At 46.2% G+C, this 19,544-nt stretch overlaps 1 protein-coding gene and 1 long non-coding RNA gene across 7 annotated transcripts in view; one reads left to right on the forward strand and one right to left on the reverse strand.

The window, feature by feature from the left end:
- The window catches only part of SNTG1 (syntrophin gamma 1), a 452,524-nt gene extending 449,950 nt beyond the window's left edge, over positions 1 to 2,574 (reverse strand). For 2 of the 6 annotated variants that reach the window (XM_047783937.1, XM_047783935.1), the window contains exons 1-3: positions 2,030 to 2,574; positions 1,402 to 1,914; positions 228 to 1,002 (exon numbers count right to left, since the gene is read on the reverse strand). The gene's annotated coding sequence lies outside the window, so the exon portion shown is untranslated. Of the gene's footprint in view, positions 1 to 227; positions 1,003 to 1,401 lie in introns of all 6 variants that reach the window. The other 4 variants (XM_047783938.1, XM_047783939.1, XM_047783941.1 and 1 more) reach the window with 4 other exon arrangements.
- Positions 1,111 to 4,060, forward strand: LOC125129334 (uncharacterized). The gene is made up of 2 exons (XR_007135456.1): positions 1,111 to 1,499; positions 2,959 to 4,060. It is a non-coding gene; the product is annotated as an uncharacterized LOC125129334 (long non-coding RNA).
- Positions 4,061 to 19,544: the final 15,484 nt, after the last annotated feature.

Genomic DNA, 19,544 nt, shown 5'->3' on the forward strand with positions numbered 1-19,544 from the left:
ATTTCATATTATTGTCACATAAGGGATTTCAGAGAAATAAAATATCCAACTATTTTAGTCAAAAATTTCCTAAAGATCATTATGCAGGAACAACCGTTTAAAATTCAAGTTGTTCATCTTCTGAATCCACAAGGAAAAACAATACTGTTCTAATCTTTCCGTTAAAACCCTGGGAGAGAAAAAAGTCATTCGAGTTACAAACAAGCAGAAATAATATTATCACTTACCTGTCAAGTAAAGGGCTCAGAATTCCTCCAGTGTCTCTAACGTCAGGTTCTGAGTAGATCTGGAACCTCTCACAAAGCTATTTCCAAAACAGGTGCAATCCTCCCGGGAGCATTCTGTTTATTCGGGGAAGCAGGGGCCTTTGAGCACTCGGACCCCGACTGCAGAGCTCATGGTTTCTGGAGCCTCTGAGAACTTCGGCCTCACTCTCCTCCTGGTATTCCTCTTGCCCCCGCGGAAAATGATTCTTGAAGTTGCAGCTGAGTTTAATCTGTGGAACCGGAGAGCTTCTCAGAGCCCCGCGCGGGGCTATAGCAAGTAAAAGAGGGTTACTTTCCGTGGGTCACGAAGCCGAGCGGGGCGCGGGGGCATCAGGAAAGGCCGCCTCTTAGCTGCGAGGAGCCCGGAGCCGGGCTACCCTTGGTGACGGTGGCAGCGAGGACCGCGGCGCCGCAGTTCGGACCCGGGGGCAGCAGCCCAGCCCGGAGACGCTGTCCATCCCCTCCGGTGCTGAAGTGCGGGGCCCGAACCCGAGGCCCGGCCCCGCGCCGCACTTTCCGCACCAGCGAATGCACGGGGCTTGCTTGTCTTCCGGTCTCACCTTCCTCGGGCGCTTTATATTTGGGTAGGGGTTAATTGTTTCTCCAAAATAATACTCTCATGCTTATTTGGTGGCACCTTTTCCGGACATTATCTGACGTTGGAGGTAGGAATCCGTGGGAAATCGGATTTGAGCCGCCCCTCACTTTTCAGTGGCCATGAACGAGTTTCCTAATGCTAGAAATGAAAGGAAACGCACGCACACGCGCGCGCACACACGCGCACGAGGCGGGGGAGCGGGGAGGGGGAGGGAGAGGGAGAGGGAGAGAGAGAGGGAGAGAGGGAGAGGGGGAGAATATAAATATAGATTAGGTACCTTGGAAAATCCAGAGCTTCTCTGGGTCTCTAATTACATAAGATCATAAGATGAAAAGGGTTATTTTGGAAGACTCTGCAATCCTGGTTACCGATTAGGGCAGCACATTCAAATTCTGAGCAGCCCATTTGAAATTCCCAGTTTAGACACAGCAAAGAGATCGCGGCTTCATCTGAGACCCTCCAAGCGAAAAGGACAGGTTACTGTTAAATAAGGAGAATGAAAGAAAACAGGAAAGAACAGGGCCTCGGCTTTGCTACCTTGTGAAAACGCCGCTGAATTGCCTGGAAACACTGGCCGAGGCGCCGAGGGGATCCGGCCGGACCCCGGTCGCCTGAGTGTCGGCGTCGCGAGTCTGGTGAGACAGCCCAGCGCGCCGGGAGCGGGCCCTTCCCGGGGCCGTGCAGGCGAGAGCCGGCGGCCGGGCTCCTGAGGGCGGCGGGAAGAGGCCGATTTCTCAAGGGTCGACCTGGGGCTGATAAAGTCCACGGTAGACTCGGCAGTCCCCGCCCTTTAACGCCGGAACGACGCGCTGCCCACCGGTCCTCCGCCGGGTTTCCGCGGCTTCCCTCCCACTTCGCCTAGCTGCCCCAGGCCTCACCGGCCTCGCGCTCCCGCGGCGCCCAGACCCCACCTCCGCCGGCCGCACCTGCTCTCACAGCCGCTGGTCCCCGCACCGCGAAGGGCTGTGTGAGTGTCCCCGGGCGGCCACGGAAAGCTCCGGCACCCACATTCGGCAACCGGCGCAGACGCGCGTGGAGTGAGGCGGGCAACTGAAATGCACAAGGTTGAAACTGTTAGAAAACTGATCAGAATTGTGTCCACGAAGGCCCTCGAGGCTTTGCGTCGCGAAGGGAGAAAACGTAGTTGGCGCTTGGGGGGTCGTACCGCGGCCCACCTCTCCAGGCACCGAGCTTGTGGCTGCAGGTTTCTGCGCCTGGAGGTGGCTGGAGACTTGGGAGGTAATTCGGTAAGAGCGACTGGGGTGCGGGGTGAAGGGGTGGAGCGAAACACTAATTTCCCCTGGGCGCTGGGATGGGGGCCGGCGCGGGTCCCAGGCACCCCCTTCCCGGCCGGGCTCTCAGATGCCTCTTGCTCGGATTTCGACAGCAGAGGGAGTCGTGGGTGCAACGCTGTCCATGCTGGTGCCAGGGATCCGAGCCAAGAGACTGGCGCCGAGCGTTGGGGGCTCTCCCAGGACCCGAAGCGCCGCTGCGAGGGGGAGGGCGGGCAGCGCGACTCCCACCGGTTCCCAGCAGGCGAAGCAAGACCGAACCCGGATCACCTGGGAAAGGAAATTAGACCGGAGCGTTATTCGCCCCGAGAAGTCCGTGTTTCCCACAGACTTGGAGCCATCTCGCCGCCGCAGCAGCGCCCTCATGCCGGGTGACCCCCAGCGTCGCTGCCGCCTGGGCTCTGGCTGGAGCAGGCCTGGCGCAGGGCGGGGACTCCTGGGATGCGCGAGGCCGGGGGCGGGGCAGGGGGAGGGATGGGAAGGGGGCTGAGGGAGGGGGCGCGCGGGGTAGGGTACACGCCAGGCCGCCCACGCTGGCGGAGCTGAACGTGGGAAAGTGCACTCGCAGTGGGAAGGAGCGGGTCGCCTACTCTATCAGGGCTCTGCACGGGGGCTCGGGTTACAAGTGCGAGGGGGGCCTCTCAAACCTCGGCTGCCAGAGCGGTCTGGCCTGGGAGGCACGCAAAACTGCTCTGAGCTTTGCTACTTGGGGCGAATGTGGAAGTGGGCGTTTTGCTTTATGGGGAACGTAGACGGATGGCTCAGGATTGTGGTAAATGAAGTTTCTCTTTTCCTTGGACAGGGGTAGACAAAACACGTGCCTCTTGGATCTGCACAAACACGTATGTGTCATCTCCACAAACAAGTTTCAGAAAGTGCGGGTGGTAGTAAACCACCTCCAGCGAGGACTACGTGACAAGTCGTCGATTCCCTTTCTCCCCAGAATGTAATAACGCTTGATGCAATTGATCACTTAAATTATTTTCTCTGGACGTGTAGAAGGGAGGATAATTGCAGAAATGAAACACACCAAATGAAAGAACCGCATTTAAATGAAGTGCAGATCACAAAGATGAGACTAATTAACAACATATGCCCTTGATTATTCAGACGTGGAGGAACAGATTCCCTCTCTGAGAGCTGGTTGACCGAGATGCAGGCTTTCCACCCTCCCCCTCCCACAGGAAGAGAAAAAAGAAACAGTTGATTAATTTGAACTGTCAGTCCCAGTAAAATTATATTAGTTTGACTTTTTTTTTGAAGCAAAATGTACTCCAAATTTTCCTCAAGTTGTGTAACCAGTTATGGAAATTAACAAGATGAAAATTAAATGCAGTCTAACATCTGATGCTACAAATGATTATAAAGGAAGTACATAAAATCAAGGGACAGATAAACTGTGATGGACAGGAAGTATTTTAGGAAAATCTACCCTTAAAGCAGTTTTTTAAAGTTCATTTTTAAAGTAAATTTTCATTCTCATTTTATCATTATTTTAAATATACAAACGTAGTAAAATATGAATGTAATTCATCAAAACTATACGACATATGAAGCATAATTTTTCAAAAGAAAATTTTGCACCCTAGGATGGTTACTGTAACCCCTAATCTGGGTCTTTCAATCTGTTCACAGAACTAGGATAAATGCCCCCACACACCCAGATTCACAGTGTAGGAATCTTAGAAAACATTAGCTTGTGAAACATTTAGGAAACAATTTGAAGTCCTTTGGAGGAGGGAGTTTGAAATGCAAATCAAAACCTCCATACTCCTCAATGATCTGGAGCAATAGTCCTTAGCTAAGAAACTGACACCTACCTGCTCTCACTCACCCAGGCTCCTACCTATTTTGAGCCCTGTTGACACCACACATAAGTGGTAATAATAAAATATCTGCCATAACCGCTTTTGAATCGTCACATATAAGGTGTGGGTAAACTTCATATACCCTAGTATATTTCTACTAATAGGAAATGTTATCATCTATGGAGTATGCCTGGTTGTTCTTTTTACACCTTGACTTTAAGAGCAGATCAGTAATTTGGAGTTCCCCATCGTGGCAGAGTGGAAGCAAATCCAACTAGGAACCATGAGGTTGCACGTTCGATCCCTGGCCTTGCTCAGTGGGTTAAAGATCCTGCGTTGCCAGTGAGCTGTGGTGTAAGTCGCAGATGTGGCATAGGCTAGCAGCTACAGCTCCATTTCGACCGCTAGCCTGGAAACCTCCATATGCCATAGGTGCGGCCCTAAAAAGACAAACAAACAAACAAACAAAAAAAACCAGATCAGTAATTTAAGGTTTCTGTTGCAATTAGCATATTTTTCTTCTTATTTTTATGCTTCTCTTCATGTTTCCTGTTAAAGAGGGTTATATGAGTCCAATACTCACATCTGAATACTTATCAATTTATGGTTGCAACATCCCTAGTATCTTTTTGAGAGGATTTTTTTAATTATGTTCAAATACAACTAGATGTTACGTATCTATTACCAACTATTTCTGAGTCAAAACAATGATGCTATTTATTTCCTTCTGTGGGTTTATAATGAAATGTTGCTGAGCTGTACAGTGTTTTACATAAGAATCCTCCCTCAAGATGTACCTTTAACTTATTTAGCCAAGGTGTTCTAACCTGCTGAGCCATCAGGTGGGTCTAGAGGACTTTGATGACAAATTGAAATTATAGCAGAAGAAAAAAGAAAACCATGGACTTGGAGAACAGACTTGTGGTTGCCAAGGGGGAGGGGGAGGGAGTGGGATGGACTGGGAATTTGGGGTTAATAGATGCAGACTATTGCCTTTGGAATGGATTAGCAATGAGAGCCTGCTGTAGAGCCCTGGGAACTATATCTAGTCACTTATGATGGAGCATGATAATGTGAGAAAAAGTGTATGTACGACTGGGTCATCTTGCTGTACAGGAGAAGATTGACAGAACACCGTAAACCAGCCATAATGGAAAAAATAAAGATCACTAAATTTAAAAAAAAGGAAAAGAAATTACAGTGGAGTGATCAGCTCAGGGACATTAACATGGGGTCAGGTGGCCACAGGGGATCCAGTCTCAGACATCTCTGTACCACCGAGATCTTGAACTCTGAACTGCCCAAACCAAGGACAGCACCAGCTGTGTTCAGAACCGCCCCTGCCAGCTGCAGCCTTTTGGTCTCAAGGTCTCCCCTTGTGACTGCATCCATTTCAGACCCCAACTAATCCTCGTTGGACAGGCTCCCTTACTTCTTACCAGCCCCAATTCTAATTCTTGATAAACAGCTCATCTAACTAACTGTAGCCTTGAAGGTTTTGACTGTAGAAGACGTCCCCATTTTGAAGTCAGGGGGAACACAACACAGTTCAAGCACCTCTGGAATCTGTGTCCCCCAGGCTGCAACACTAACAAACCCCCCAAAACACCTCTTTATTTCAGTCAGGTCTCCACTTCTCAGATTTGGGCCTACCTCACCATATGTGCTTGCTTATGTTAGTGAGCGCCACTGACTTCAGGTACAGGAAAAAGTGTGGATGTGGTTTCAGAATTCCACTGCCCTCAAATTAACTACAGGGCAAAAATCTATCCGTTAGATTTGTGTGGTTTTTCTTTGGTGGGATGTGACATGTGGAGGTCAGAGAAACTCAGGAGATTGGACACTTTTAACTGCTATGGCCTCTGAGGCAGATTTCATTTTAGACAGTGATTCCCTGAGCACTTGGCTTTTTATTTTTCTTTTACAAAGGAAATTGATGACTTGCTTGAGAAAGAATGCTACTTTCTGCTACTTGGGCAAATTACTAACCCTTTTGGAGTCTATTTCTTCATTTCAAAATGGTAATAATGCAAGCTACTTTATGGAGTCGACAGCACGCCGTGGGGCCTGGCAGGTGCAGGGCACTTCCACGCCCCTCCCGCACACTGTGCCAACTCCAGGGGGGATGGTTTTTGTTCCTTAGCATCAGGTGGGGAGTATTGCTTTATTCAAAGCACATCCATGTGAACAGGGAGGTGGAAGTTCCACTAAAGAGTTTCATTACTATACGGGTCATCCACAGGTCACCAAGCCCTCCACGGTGGCAAATCGCTAACCTTTGACAAAAAAATAAAACTATCTTCAGAGGATATACTGCCAAATCAGCTTATTTATTACAGTAAATATTTTTAAACTGCGTAGTAATGTACACCTTCCTAATAAGCTTGCATACATGCTACAGTAGCTTCCTTTTTAAAAAACCCCATGTGGGACTTCCCACTGTGGCTCAGCAGTTAACGAACCCAACTAGGATCCATGGGGTTGCAGGTTTGATCCCTGGCCTTGCTTAGTGGGTTAAGGATCTGGTGTTCCCGTGAGCTGTGGTGTAGATCGAAGATGTGGCTCAGATGCCACGTTGCTGTGGCTGTAGTGTAGGCCGGCAGCTACAGTTCTGATTATACCCCTAGCCTGGGAACCTCCATATGCCACTGGAGTGGCCCTAAAAAACCGAGAAAAAAAAAAGGCCCAGCATGTGTGTCTGTGTATGTGTACACATGCATATCTATATAAGTAAATAAAGATAAATCAACATGACGTTGATGTCTCCCATTGGTGCCCAGTCATAGGCAGAAAACTCTCTTGTAAATACTGTCTAGAGGGTCTCATTTATATTTTACTTTTCTGGCCTCTTCTTACACTGCCTTCCTTTCAGATCCTCCTAGATGGACTTCTCTGTCACGGCCACCATTAATCTGTCCTCAAGATGCTCACCTTTCTTACCTGACCCCAGAGCTGGCTTTGACCCGCTTGTTGACTCCCTGCTTGATCAGCTGCTCTGATACTCTTCCCTCAGAGGCTCTTGGCCCCCATCTTCCCTGCTGACCCTCTTCTCCTTGAACACTGTATCTTCGGGGTCCCATGCCACACAGGAGCACAGGGCCCCCTCTCTCTCCTGTCTCTGCACGATCTGCTCAGGTCATCTCATCCAACCTCAAATGACATTGCTCTTAATGTCATCTTAGGACACAGACCCTTAAATCTACCCACTCTGCTCCAAATAAATGGAGATAGGTGTTGCATGTTTGAGATCTCTAGTGAGTGCTTATTAGCCACCTCCAACTTGACCTGCTGGAACCAGCACTCAGGGTCCCCCCATGAAGCTCCTCCTTCACCCCAGCAAGTCTTCATCAAGTAAATGCATACACACCCCATAAAGCTCACAGCCAACAGCGTAGTGTCTGTCTTCCCACACCTACCCACGTCCTCCTGGGTAACTGCCTTGCTCTAGCATGAGCTGATGTAATAGCTTATCTGTCCAAATGACTATTCCACATCCTGCCTCTGCCCAAACCCTCTGGGGCTTCCCAGTGCCCTTGGGGAAATGCCTGGCCTTGCCAGCCTCCTGTGGGTCTCGTTGCATCCCAAGTCCTCGTACTGGCCGAACTCTGTCCTGCCTGGGGAACCCTGCAAATGTCACCCCCAAACCTGAGATCCAACCCCACCCACCCCAGATCTGGATACGCCTGGCTCCCTGTTTTCCTTCAGGTCTCAGCTTAAATGTCACATTACCAAGAGGCCTCCCTGGACCAGCCAAGCCAAACATTCCTCCTGGTCTCTTGTGTGTCGATCAATTTGTTTTAATGTCTTTACAAAAAGCGTCGCTCTGGGAAGTATTAGCATGTGTCTGTCCTTATTGATTCTCCTTTCCCTACCACGCAGGCTGCAGAAAGGCAGCAACCTTCTGCACCCTGAGTGTCTCCTTAAAAATGGCACCCGGCGCATAGTGGGAACTTGGTAAATGGTTGGTAATTGAATGATTAAAAACTGAAACTCGGAGTTCCCATTGTGGCTCAGTGGTTAAGGAACCCGACTAGTAACGGTGAGAATCCCCTGGCCGGCCCTGCCTTACTGGGGAGATCATTAACCCTTCATCACATGTACATGATAAACAATGTTGCTTTGCTCTTGTTCCCTCCAGGACCCACTATAGAGAGCTTCCCATGTGATGTGCGCCTGATGGCAAATTCCTACCGTAACCTTCCCTGAGACCATCTCTGGGCTTATGCTTGTTTTGTTTCCTTTTCCCATATCTCAATATATGTCATAAATTACACACCTCTTGGGATGTTAAATTTTCAACCTCACAAGCGTCAACAGCTGCCTCTCAGAGGTGCACCCCAGCTTCGCCAGAGTGAATTCTATGAATGCCACAGCAGAGACCACATCAAATCACATCAAATATGCTGCTCTGGTGAGCTGAAAATACATTCGCTGCCTCTGCTCTGATGCCCACTGTGTGTCTCTGAGGTGCTCTCAGGCCCTTCATCAGAAGCTCAGAGAGCAAACTCTTTTAAGTAAGATCCTCCCCAACATATACCCATGCAGGTTCTGATAGCAAACAGTTTAAAAGAAAAGACAAGTAAACAAAAACTTTTCATTTCTTTTGCTTTTTTAGACACGTACACTTATTTTTTCAAAAGGATAAGAACCAAACATAACACTAGAACCAATGTATGAAAATATAAATTTGCGATGGATTTCCATAACTGTGGATGGTGTAAAAATAAATATCGTTTTCCTTCCATACTGATTTATTGCCTTGTCATAATTCCTTAAGTGAGAAAACAAACCTCCAGCAGGGGTGCAACCATATGCTGTGTTCTAACCCGTCTACACAATGGAGCACACAACAGTTTTTGAGTCAGAAACATACCCATGTGCCAAGCATATCTATCTTATCTACTTATCTGGTGGGTTGGTTGGATTAGCAAATGTCATCGAGGACCCCTTTGTAGCCATACTTTGCAATGAGACTGCCGTGTACATAGAGAATTGGATTCTATTTTTCCATCCTTCGAACTGGGGTAGTTTTGAGATTTGCTTTTAGCAATAGCAACAGAAGTGATGGTTTCACGCCAGATCTGGGTGTCAAGAGTGCTTGAAGTCTCTGGTCCAATCTTGAAACTTCCCCAGTGTGGTGATAACAAGGGCAAGCCGGCTGGAGGATGAGAAACACTGTGGAGCAGAGCTGTGTCCTCTCAGCTGACACTCTCCAGCCCAGCTGTCCCCCAGCTGACATGTCCTTGTTATTGTGCTGGCCTCGCTCAGTGGGTTAAAGATCCAACATAGCTGAAAGCTGCAATGTAAATCACAGATGTGTCTGGGATCCCATGTTGCTGTGGCTGTAGTGTAGGCTGGCAGCTGCAGCTCTGATTCAACCCCTAGCCTGGGAGCTTCCATATGTCGCAGGTATGGCTGTAAGAAGAAAAAAAAGAAAGAAAAAAGAATTTGGGAGTTCCCGTCATGGCTCAGTGGTTAACGAATCCAACTAGGAACCATGAGGTTGCAGGTTCAATCCCTGGCCTTGCTCAGTGGGTTAAGGATCCGGCGTTGCCGTGAGCTGTGGTGTAGGTTGCAGACGTGGCTCAGATCCCGTGTTGCTGTGGCTCTGGCGTAGGTCGGTGGCTACAGCTCTGATTAGATCCCTAGCCTGGGAACCTCCATATGCCACGGGAGTGGCCCAAAAAATGGCAAAAAAGACAAAAAAAAAAAAAAGGAATTCATGGCCAACGTTAGAATTCATCCACAGAGAATACAGACCACATCTAATGTCTACAACTATAGCTGTTATTTTGCATCTAAAGCATAGTTGGTTACCCCAGTTTTAAAGGATTTATTTCTGGATTTTTATACAATGAATAAGTAACAGTATGGAATAGAGGAAATTTGGTTTAGCGTTTGCTGCCGGGAGTCATGTTAAAATCAAAACACTTTAGAATGGCAGTCCCTTTGGGTCAGAAGTGATATAGACATCGCCATGAGGATGAATTTTTGCGTTTAAAAATTATAACATAGTACAACATAGGGATGATATAACATTAATGTTTTTATAAGTATTATTTTGACTTTTTCTCCTTACCCACACCCACCTTTGGTATAAAACAATGTCAAAAGCAGTGCCTTTCACACCGACCCATGATGAGGCAAGTGGCTGTTGGCACAGGCATTCTTTGTGGAGCTTCTCCATGACCTGTAACGCTTCTGTCCTGCCTCACTTTTCAAGGAGGGCAAATGGGACAAACGGCCTGGGAGGCAGAGGTGGTGGAGGGCGCTGTCCTCAGGGCAAAGGAAGTTGACCGCTGAGGGACAGTGCAGACAATGTCTCCCTGGTGGCAGGAGCTGAGCAGGTTTGCGTGCAGCCCTTTAGCAACTAGAGATTCCCTGAGGCCCTCAGCCCGAGCAAACAGGGAATCCTGCTGTGAAATATAATCCATATTTTACAGCAAGACAAGAGAAATTTAAACACAATTCTCCCCCACCCTTGGGCCTCCTCTCTCCCCGACTGTGCATTGTGTGTCTGCATCTTGGATCCACCAAACTCCCCAGGGGCAGGAACACCTGCTCGGCCATAAAGAGCCACTTCTCCCAGCACAACTCCTCCCAGATAAGCTTCCTCTCTGAGCATGTATGGGGTCACATGACCCACCGCGATGATGAGGCTTAGATCTGGTTATGCAAACTGCCAGGTTACTTGGTGACTGAGCAGAATCCTATGGGGCCTTCCTGGGACTGGCGCTGCCCCCAGATCCTCTGCTTTAGCCCCTCCCTGAAGTACCTAGATAACAGCGTCTGATGGACTTTTCCTGAGTTGCTTTACAAGTGTGACACCCCCCCCCCCCCCCCCCCCCCCCCGCCCGCCCCGACACATACACACACCAAATGAAAGATATTAACTACTTGATGACCCTGAGTACATAGTCCCCAGGCATTCTGGAGCCTAAGGACTGATAATGCTAACCTCTGTGACCCCACCCTGTGACCTCACCATCAGTCAATCAGAGAATTGTACATGAGCTGATCCCTTACCCTGCGACCCCTACTTCACCTGGCTTTTAGAAAGCCCTTACGATTTTGACTCAGGGAATTAAGCTATCTGGGGGCATGAACCACCCTTCTCCTTCATGGCCTCAATCCACCTTTCTGTGCTCTAAACCCCGACATTTTGGTTTGTTTGGCTTCAGTGTGCGTGGGGCATGTGGACTTGCGCTAACAATTTGATGTCCAGCCTTTGATAGGAATGGAGTAGGGATAGCGACACAGGCAGGTGTAGACGTCCCAGTAGGGGACCACAGACAGCGAGGGAAATCTAGGGAACTTGGGGAGACCACTGTAAGTTAATGAGCACTCAAGAAAGCCATCAGAATGAAGCAGGCTTGCTTCACTGTAAAACCATGAGACATGCCTCAGGTCATTAAGTTAAGATAAAATGAGGCCTTTATTTGAGTTCGGTGAGACAATGATCCTTAGGACCAAGGAGAGGCGTTTAAGGGGAAGATGACATTCCAAAGGAGGAGATCCCATTACATAGAAACCTGAGGTCATTCAACGTAGTTTAGCATCTGTTACCACCCTTCTTCTGATTTGAATAAGCACCATGGCAGTCCTAGTTTGACCTCACAGGGTCAACTACGAAGGAGCAGCTGATGATGTAAGCCTGATGTCTACTGGAAGAAAAAGGAAGAGGCGGTCTTTCCCCTCCCCACTCCCCTTGGATTATAAAAACGTAGCCACCTCATCCTTGGGGCAGAGCCTGCTTGCCTGCCCGCTTGCATTTCTCACAAGTGTCGAATCTTAAGAAATCTATTTCTCGCTGAGTTCTTTCTGCGCTGAGGCACAAAGAACCTGAACTTCAGTCAGTCCAGACACCAGGTGAGTGATTCTAATATAAAAAAATGTGGGTTCATGTCCCCATCTAGCTTCTGGCTGGGGTCAGGCCATGAGTATTGTCAGTTTCACCTTCTGTCTCAGAAAACTCCCATAACTGCCTAGACTTCTAGCAGGTGGAACAGGTCTCAGTGCTTTCTGAGATGTTCCTCCTGATTTTGGGTTATAATCCTCAAATCTGGCTCACATAAAAACCTTCCATTTATTTCTTAGATCGACTGATGAATTTTTTTGCCAACACTGTCAGCAATCCTAAAATAATCTTAGCCAGAAAAATGTCTTCATATATGAGGCACGTGGAATTGGTTTCCAGGGGCTGGAGGAGGATGGGAACTAGTGTTTACTGGGGACAGAGTTTGGGAAGATGAGAAAGTTCTGGAGACGGGTGGCGGGGATGGTTACAGAACAATGTGAATGGGCTTACTGCCACTGAATTGTACACTTAAACATGGTTAAAATGGTCTATTTTGTCTAATGTGTATTTTACCACAATAAACAAAACAAAAAAACATTTCATTAATAAAAATTTAAAAGATATCCCCATTTTTCTCTACTTGACTTCCTTCTATAAATTAATTTTCATAAACTTCAATATTTTCTATCTACCCCAACACTGTATAATGTGCTTATTCTATTTTGCCTTTTATAAACTTGAGAGTGACAAAAACTACTTTTAATCCTAATTTTTCATTTACCTGAGTTTCAGCCCAAGTTATCTTTCTTAATTCAAAATTTATACTCATTTCAGTGTAGTTATAACTTTTAAACAATTGCCCCATTTTCATTATTTCAGACTAACAATCTTTGCCAGAATTTCAGCTTTTATAAATATGAACTTTTGGGGGAAGACACAGAGGAGAGAGCTGGGGACTGGAGGGGTAGACAGACAGAGACTAGTTAGTCATCTGACATTCTGAGGGCTGTGCCCAGTGACCGTGGAGAAGAAAAAAAAAGCTCCTCTACCTCCTTAGGTCTGGTGGCTGGGTCTGCAAATTAAAAGGACAAAAGACAGATTTATAGCTGAAAAGGTTTATTTTACATACACAGGGGCAGTGTCACAGAAAAGAAGTAAAATCTCCAAGAAGCCTGGGGCCTGGCAGCTCTTGGTCCATTGTCACAAAGGACAGTAAATTGTGGAGAAAGCCTGGACAGGAGGAGAGGCCTGGGCATCTCGGATGGTAAATTCTGGGGAGGTGAATCTATGAGGAAAACTAATGGAAAACAGGAGTTATTTAGTGCGTTTGTTTACAGAGATGCGAGTCTGTGAGGAGTCCTGGGGTAAAAGCCATCTCTGGACTAAGAGTTATTCTGTGCCCTGTGGGGAGGAGAACCTCACAAATGGAAATTTCTGCCCTGTGTTTAGGTGGAAAGAGGGAGGCAGCGTTCTTCCTGGGTCGCCTCTTTCACAATTGTCTCCCGTTCAAACGAATCGTAAAGGCGAAAGGGTACATTTTGGGGCGGCTCATTCTGATCCCCTTTACTGCCAAGTATAAAACTGTCCCCGTGTAAAACCTCAGAATGGGCTTGTCATACTTAATCTGACAGCGAGAGCCATGAGTCACTGGGTTTCAACATCAAGCAGAACAAGCAGTCAAGGCTAATTATTTAGTTCCCTGAAGTTACACTTTAACCTACCTTCTGCTCTAATCAGCACTTCCCTTTAATACAGGCTGCTCTGCAAACGTCAGCACAAGTCTTAATTCAGAGCTTTCATCACAATTAAACACAGGCACGTTTACACTGCACAGTTTAGGCATGATGCATGCCACACACAGACACAGCCTCAGGGGGGTCCTTGAGATGTTTGGGCCACAGGCGGCCCTGTGAACCACAGAAATTGAATGCCGACCACGGGCTTGTAGATACATGCATTTTTCTGCTAAAAATGTCCACAGAGTCTCTAAGCGTCCATGGCCACTAAAGGTCCTGAAATAGTTTGTGCTCAGCTTGGGGGAAAGGAAGCCCATTTTCTAAACGTGGCCATCACACATGGTAGGTCGCTCACTTAGAGCGTGGGCAGCAGGCAACTTGCCCAGGGTAGGGAGGTCGGAAAATCATGTGCCTGAGTCATTCCTTCTCTTTTCGGGGCCACTTTAAACCAATAATTTCTAGAGAGGAAAAAAAAAATTTTAAGAGCCACTAGGATCCCTCCACACAGAAGCTTTTTTCTGCACAGCTTTTGAGAAACACTAGGATTTTATCTTTCCCATTGTTGCCATTGTCTCTACAAACACCTGCATGGAGAGGGGCATGGCTGAGGGTAAAGGTAGGACACGTAAAAGGCAGAGCTGCCTCAACCCTGTTCTTTAAAAGCACTTCCCATAGCTCAGGTAACAGCTTGTAGGAGAAGCATCTTGCGATGCCAGGAGCACGCGAGGCGGAAGACGTGTAGTGCCCAGGGTTATGCCTGGGCTTTATATGCTGACAACAGTCTGATGCCATCTGTTTAGCCCAAGCACAACGCCTTCCAGAGAACAACGATCACCCTGAAGGGGACACACACACACACACACACACACACACACACACACACACACGAAACCTCAGAATTAAACTTCTGCAGGATCTCAGGCTCCCAGAAGCATGCCATGTTTGTCTGTCTGCTACCTGCGGACGCACAAGTTAATACAGCTTAAATGACTTAGAGAAAGAGAAACTGCTCCATCCACATTAAAGACTTTTAATTATCTTTTAAGCAGCATGTCTTTGTATAAAAGGTACTCTGTGAAGTAATTTAGCTGACATTTAAATTCAATGAATTGTGAACGTTTATTGCCTTTCAGATGTGTGTTTATTCTCTTTAGCACTGGCTCCGTGTTTTATTGGCCTCACATACCTGAGTTTATTTAGCTCAGGAAGAAGTGATTTAATTTTCTGACATATCAGAATCACTTTTCAAGGCAGAGGTCACCTGGAAGTGGCTAAATCCCTAGAAGTTTCCCAGATGTGAAAACTTTCCACTTCAAGGCTGCAATCATGATGAAGGTAATTAATAATAATGATAATCATTGGAATAGGACGAAGAGATGAACTGTGCTGTTTCTAAATGCCTGGCCGTCCTCTCGGTTCTCTTGTCCTCTTTTTACTGACACGGAGCTTCAGTTCCTTGCCCAGGATCATGCAACTAGCAAATGAAGAGCACAGTGGAACGTCAGAGCTCAGGCTCTCGGCAGAGCTGAAAGAAAAACATGACTGTGGTTTCCTTCTTCTAACCCCTCCTATTAAACCCTCTGTAGAATAACTTGTCCTCTGGATTTATCCTGTATTCATGGCAATATCATCACTCAATGAATTTTGACTTGCTCTGCTTTTATTCTGAAGGTGGCTAGTTTGTTATTTGACTAAAATCCACCTCTTGAGTTGGCATTCTATAATATAAACTGATGTCCTTTACACATATACAAAACCGTTGAAAAATACTAATATTTTTGGCAAGATAAATCTGTCACGGCTAAAATCATGTGCACTGTGCATATAAACTATGTCCTTTCTGTTTCTACATAGTTGAAGATAATTGAATGAGATTATTTGGGCAGATATTAGATATGGTTGTTTACAGACTCAGCAGGCTTAAAAACAAAAAGTAATCTGGGTCTATAAGAAAACTCTCAATTTTGGGAGTTCCAAGCTACTGTGGAATCCAGAGAGAAATAACATTTAAAAGTTGGAGTTCCCGTTGTGGCGCAGTGGTTAACGAATCCGACTAGGAACCATGAGGTTGCGGGTTTGGTCCCTGCCCTTGCTCAGTGGGTTAGCGATCTGGCGTTGCCTTGAGCTGTGGTGTAGGTCGCAGACGTGGCTCGGATCCTGCGTTGCTACAGCTCCGATTTGACCCCTAGCCTGGGAACCTCCATATGCCGCCAGAGCGGCCCAAAGAAATAGCAAAAAGACAAAAAAAAAAAAAAAAAAGCTAAGCCTCTGCCTTAGTAGATTGAGTTTGAATAAATGTATTAATATGTTTAATATTTTATAAACTTTATTTGAATATACTGTAATTTATTTCAAAACTTCTTAAATGCTTACTATGTATTCGTCACTATGTCTGGTGGTGAAGATATAAAGGGAAATTTATTTCCTTGGCATGAAATAAATAGGGGTTTGATGAGTACAATCCATGCTATAGCAGAGACAGCAGTCAGAGGGCACGTAGGGAGGGCAGCTAGCCTAGCGGGGCAATGACGAAGCAGGGAGGCATTAGAAAATGACTTCTGGACCTCGAGATCTCTGAGATCCAGGCGTGAGACGTTGCCCTAGGAAGGAAGGCAGGCACCGTTGACCCAGGCACAGAGTCAGGACTTAATTAGTTAATGTGTAAAGGCCCGAAGTTGAAACCTCATGACATTTTAGGATGAAACAAATTGTTTAGCATAAAATTTCGAGTGATCATTTAAACTGTTGGCATTTTAATGCCAATTCATATATATCCCCTTACAAATTTCTGTGAACAAAAGAAAAAAAAATTGGCATTTACTCATACTGGTCTCCAATCTAGTTGCTTATACGTGAAGATGGAAAGTTAGCATCGTGCTAATACTGATAATGGATTTACAGACATCATAGAATACTTGAATGCCAAGTGCCTCGCACTGGAGGTAAAGAGAGAAGTAAGATACAGTTCCTGCACTCGAGGAGTTTGTAGCTCATGTTAGAGGCAAATACATCAATAGGAACTTGCCACGTGAACCGGAGGCAGGCCATCTGTCCTAGGCCACATAAGGGTCAAGGAAGTGACTCAGAGAAGCCAGGACAGGAGGACAAATAGAAATTACCCAGAGGGGAGGGAGAAGGTGGCAGACACTTCCAACCAAAGGGAGCAAGGAGCTCGGAAAGCATCCCGCTCCCAGGAAACAAACATGCAAACTATGACACTAAACAAAACTGTCAAAATGCCTTTTCAGGAGTTCCCGTCGTGGCGCAGTGGTTAACGAATCTGACTAGGAACCATGAGGTTGTGGGTTCGATCCTTGGCCTTGCTCAGTGGGTTAAAGATCCGGCATTGCTGTGAGCTTTGGTGTAGGTCGCAGACGCGGCTCGGATCCCACTCGTTGCTGTGGCTCTGGCGTAGGCCGGTGGCTACAGCTCCAATTCAACCCCTAGCCTGGGAACCTCCATATGCCGCGGGAGCGGCCCAAGAAATGGCAAAAAAAGAAGACAAAAAAAAAAACGCCTTTTCATATTCAGAGCACCAGAAATTAACTGCAGATGGACAACAAACCAACACTTATTCAGAGAAACTGCTGAAGTGTGATGTGAGCTTGTTGCATGGAGCTTCTCCCCCAGTCTCCACCCCATTCCTCAGGAAGGTTAAGAGGAGATGCTGCTCATGGAAACAAGCAGCTTTGCTGGCAGAAGAGACTGATTCAATATGGGCAGAGGGGTGGACTCAGGCCCACTTCACAGTCACTAACCGAGCAACTTTGGTAGGAGCTCTTTCTGAGGAGTCTTCACCAGTAGGAAGCCATAGAAGCACTAGTGAGGCTTTCCCCACAGCCTTTACTAACTAAGAGGTGGTATCTTTGGGAAGAGAGAGCTGAGAGGGGCAGTCCCCTCACCCCTGTCTCCTTTGAGAGGCTGTCCTCCGTTCAAGGAAGCACTGGAAGGGCCTGGCAGAGAGTGAAAGATGGGGCATCTTGAAGCCCTCCAGAACATTGACTGTGCTGCCCACCACATGCAAGTCTATCAAGAGGAAGTAGAAACCTCACAGACTCAAGCTGGTTGAGCACAACCATTGACTTACATGAAGCTGTGCAGAAAAAGCAATGATCCCTAAGAAATCAGGGTAAAAGCGAAATAAGGGAGTTCCCATCATGCACAGTGGAAAGGAATCGGACTAGGAACCATGAGGTTGCATGTTCAATCCCTGGCCTCGCTCAGTGGGTTAAGGATCCAGCATTTCTGTGAGCTGTGGTATAGGCTGGCAATTGTAGCTCCAATTGGACCCCTAGCCTGGGAACTTCCATATGCTGCAGGTGAAGCCCTAAAAAAAAAAAAAAAAGGAAAATTAGAAACAGAGACATTGGGGCTGCATATCATGGAGCAGAGTCTTAATTAATTCCAAAGAAGTTACTAAAAAACAAGCACCAAACCCAAGAACAGAAAAATAATAACACCCACAATGGAAAACAGAAACATTAACAACACTTAAGGAAAACAATTGAAATCAAGAGTTGCTACGATAGGGAGTTACCGTTGTGGCACAGCAGAAACGAATCTAACTAGTATCTGTGAAGATGCAGGTTGGATCCCTGGCCTCCCTCAGTGGGTTGGGGATCTGGCATTGACATGAGCTGTGGTGTAGGTTGCAGGCACAGCTCAGATCCAGCATTGATGTGGCTGTGACATAAGCCAGCAGCTACAGCTCTGATTCAATGATTTGATCCCTAGCCTGGGAACCTCCATATGCTGCGGTGGGGCCCTAAAAAGCAAAAAAAAAAAAAAAATGTTGCTACAATATAAAATTGAAATAGCTAGTTTTCAGCAATATACTATGATGTATAAAGAAACAGGAAATCATGACCCATACCAAAGAGAAAAAGTAATTAAAAGACACAGCCCTGTGTGTGCCTACAGATTTCATTTACCAAAGAAAGACTTAAAATTTCCATCATATATTTGTTCAAAAAGTTTATATATTTTAGCACAGTATAGTTGATTTACAATGTTGTGCCAATTTCTGCTGTACAGCAAAGTAACTCAGTCATACATATATATACATTCTTTTTCTCATATTATCTTCCATCGTGTTCTAACCCAAGAGACTGGATATAGTTCCCTGTGCTATACAGCAGGAATTCATTGGTTATCCATTCTAAAAATACTTTTTAAAAGTTGGAACAGAAAGATGTCAAGGAACATGGCAGAATAAGGCCCTCCTAAAATTTCTCCTCCAAAAAGTAATGAGAAAGTTGCCCCAAAAATGTTAGAATGAACATTTTCAAGAATGCTGGAAAGTAACAAAATACTTGCAGCAACCAGGGGAGAGTTTATTCATGAAATGGTGTTGAATTTCATTAGGAAGAGCCAACTTTCTGCATTTTAATATGCCCTGTCTCATCCTGTACTCTCCAACTGCACAGAAGCCTTGAAAATAACCTTCAATCACAAAGAAAACCAGCAGCTTCACAGTTAGAAGCCACAGAATGCTGTGGAAACTCTTGTAAAGACCCATTCCCTAAGAAGTATTGTATTTGATTATCTGATGGTTCCTAAGACAATTAAATTTGCAAGACTGCCTGTATTTGATACGGTTTGGAGAACACCCAGTGTTAAATGTCTTCTCCCTAGGGCCAATTGTTGACAACAATTATGAACAATTGATTAATTTTGTGGGTTCTGGAAAATGTGGAAAATAGTTGTAATAATATTTGGAGGATAACAAAAACTGATAAGGAAAAGCTGGGAATAAGAAGTCCTTAGGGCATAGTCCTACACAATACTGCCCTCATTTCAGCTGCAGCCGTAAGTTCTAGGAGCCATCCACTTCTAAACACTGGCTAAAATACTGGGGCTTCCTATGTACTCCCAGTTTTGATCATTCACTAAAAATCTCGCAGACCTCGCTGAAAGTACTGTAGTTATAAAAAAAAGTTTATTATAAAGAATATGACTCAGGAACAGTCAACTAAAAGAGACTCACAGTTGAGGTCCAGGAGGGTCCCAGACAGAGCAATGTGCCGTCTCTGACTGAGCAGAGTGT

Source organism: Phacochoerus africanus, chromosome 6 (assembly GCF_016906955.1).
Source record: "Phacochoerus africanus isolate WHEZ1 chromosome 6, ROS_Pafr_v1, whole genome shotgun sequence".
Taxonomy (NCBI): Eukaryota; Metazoa; Chordata; class Mammalia; order Artiodactyla; family Suidae; genus Phacochoerus; species Phacochoerus africanus.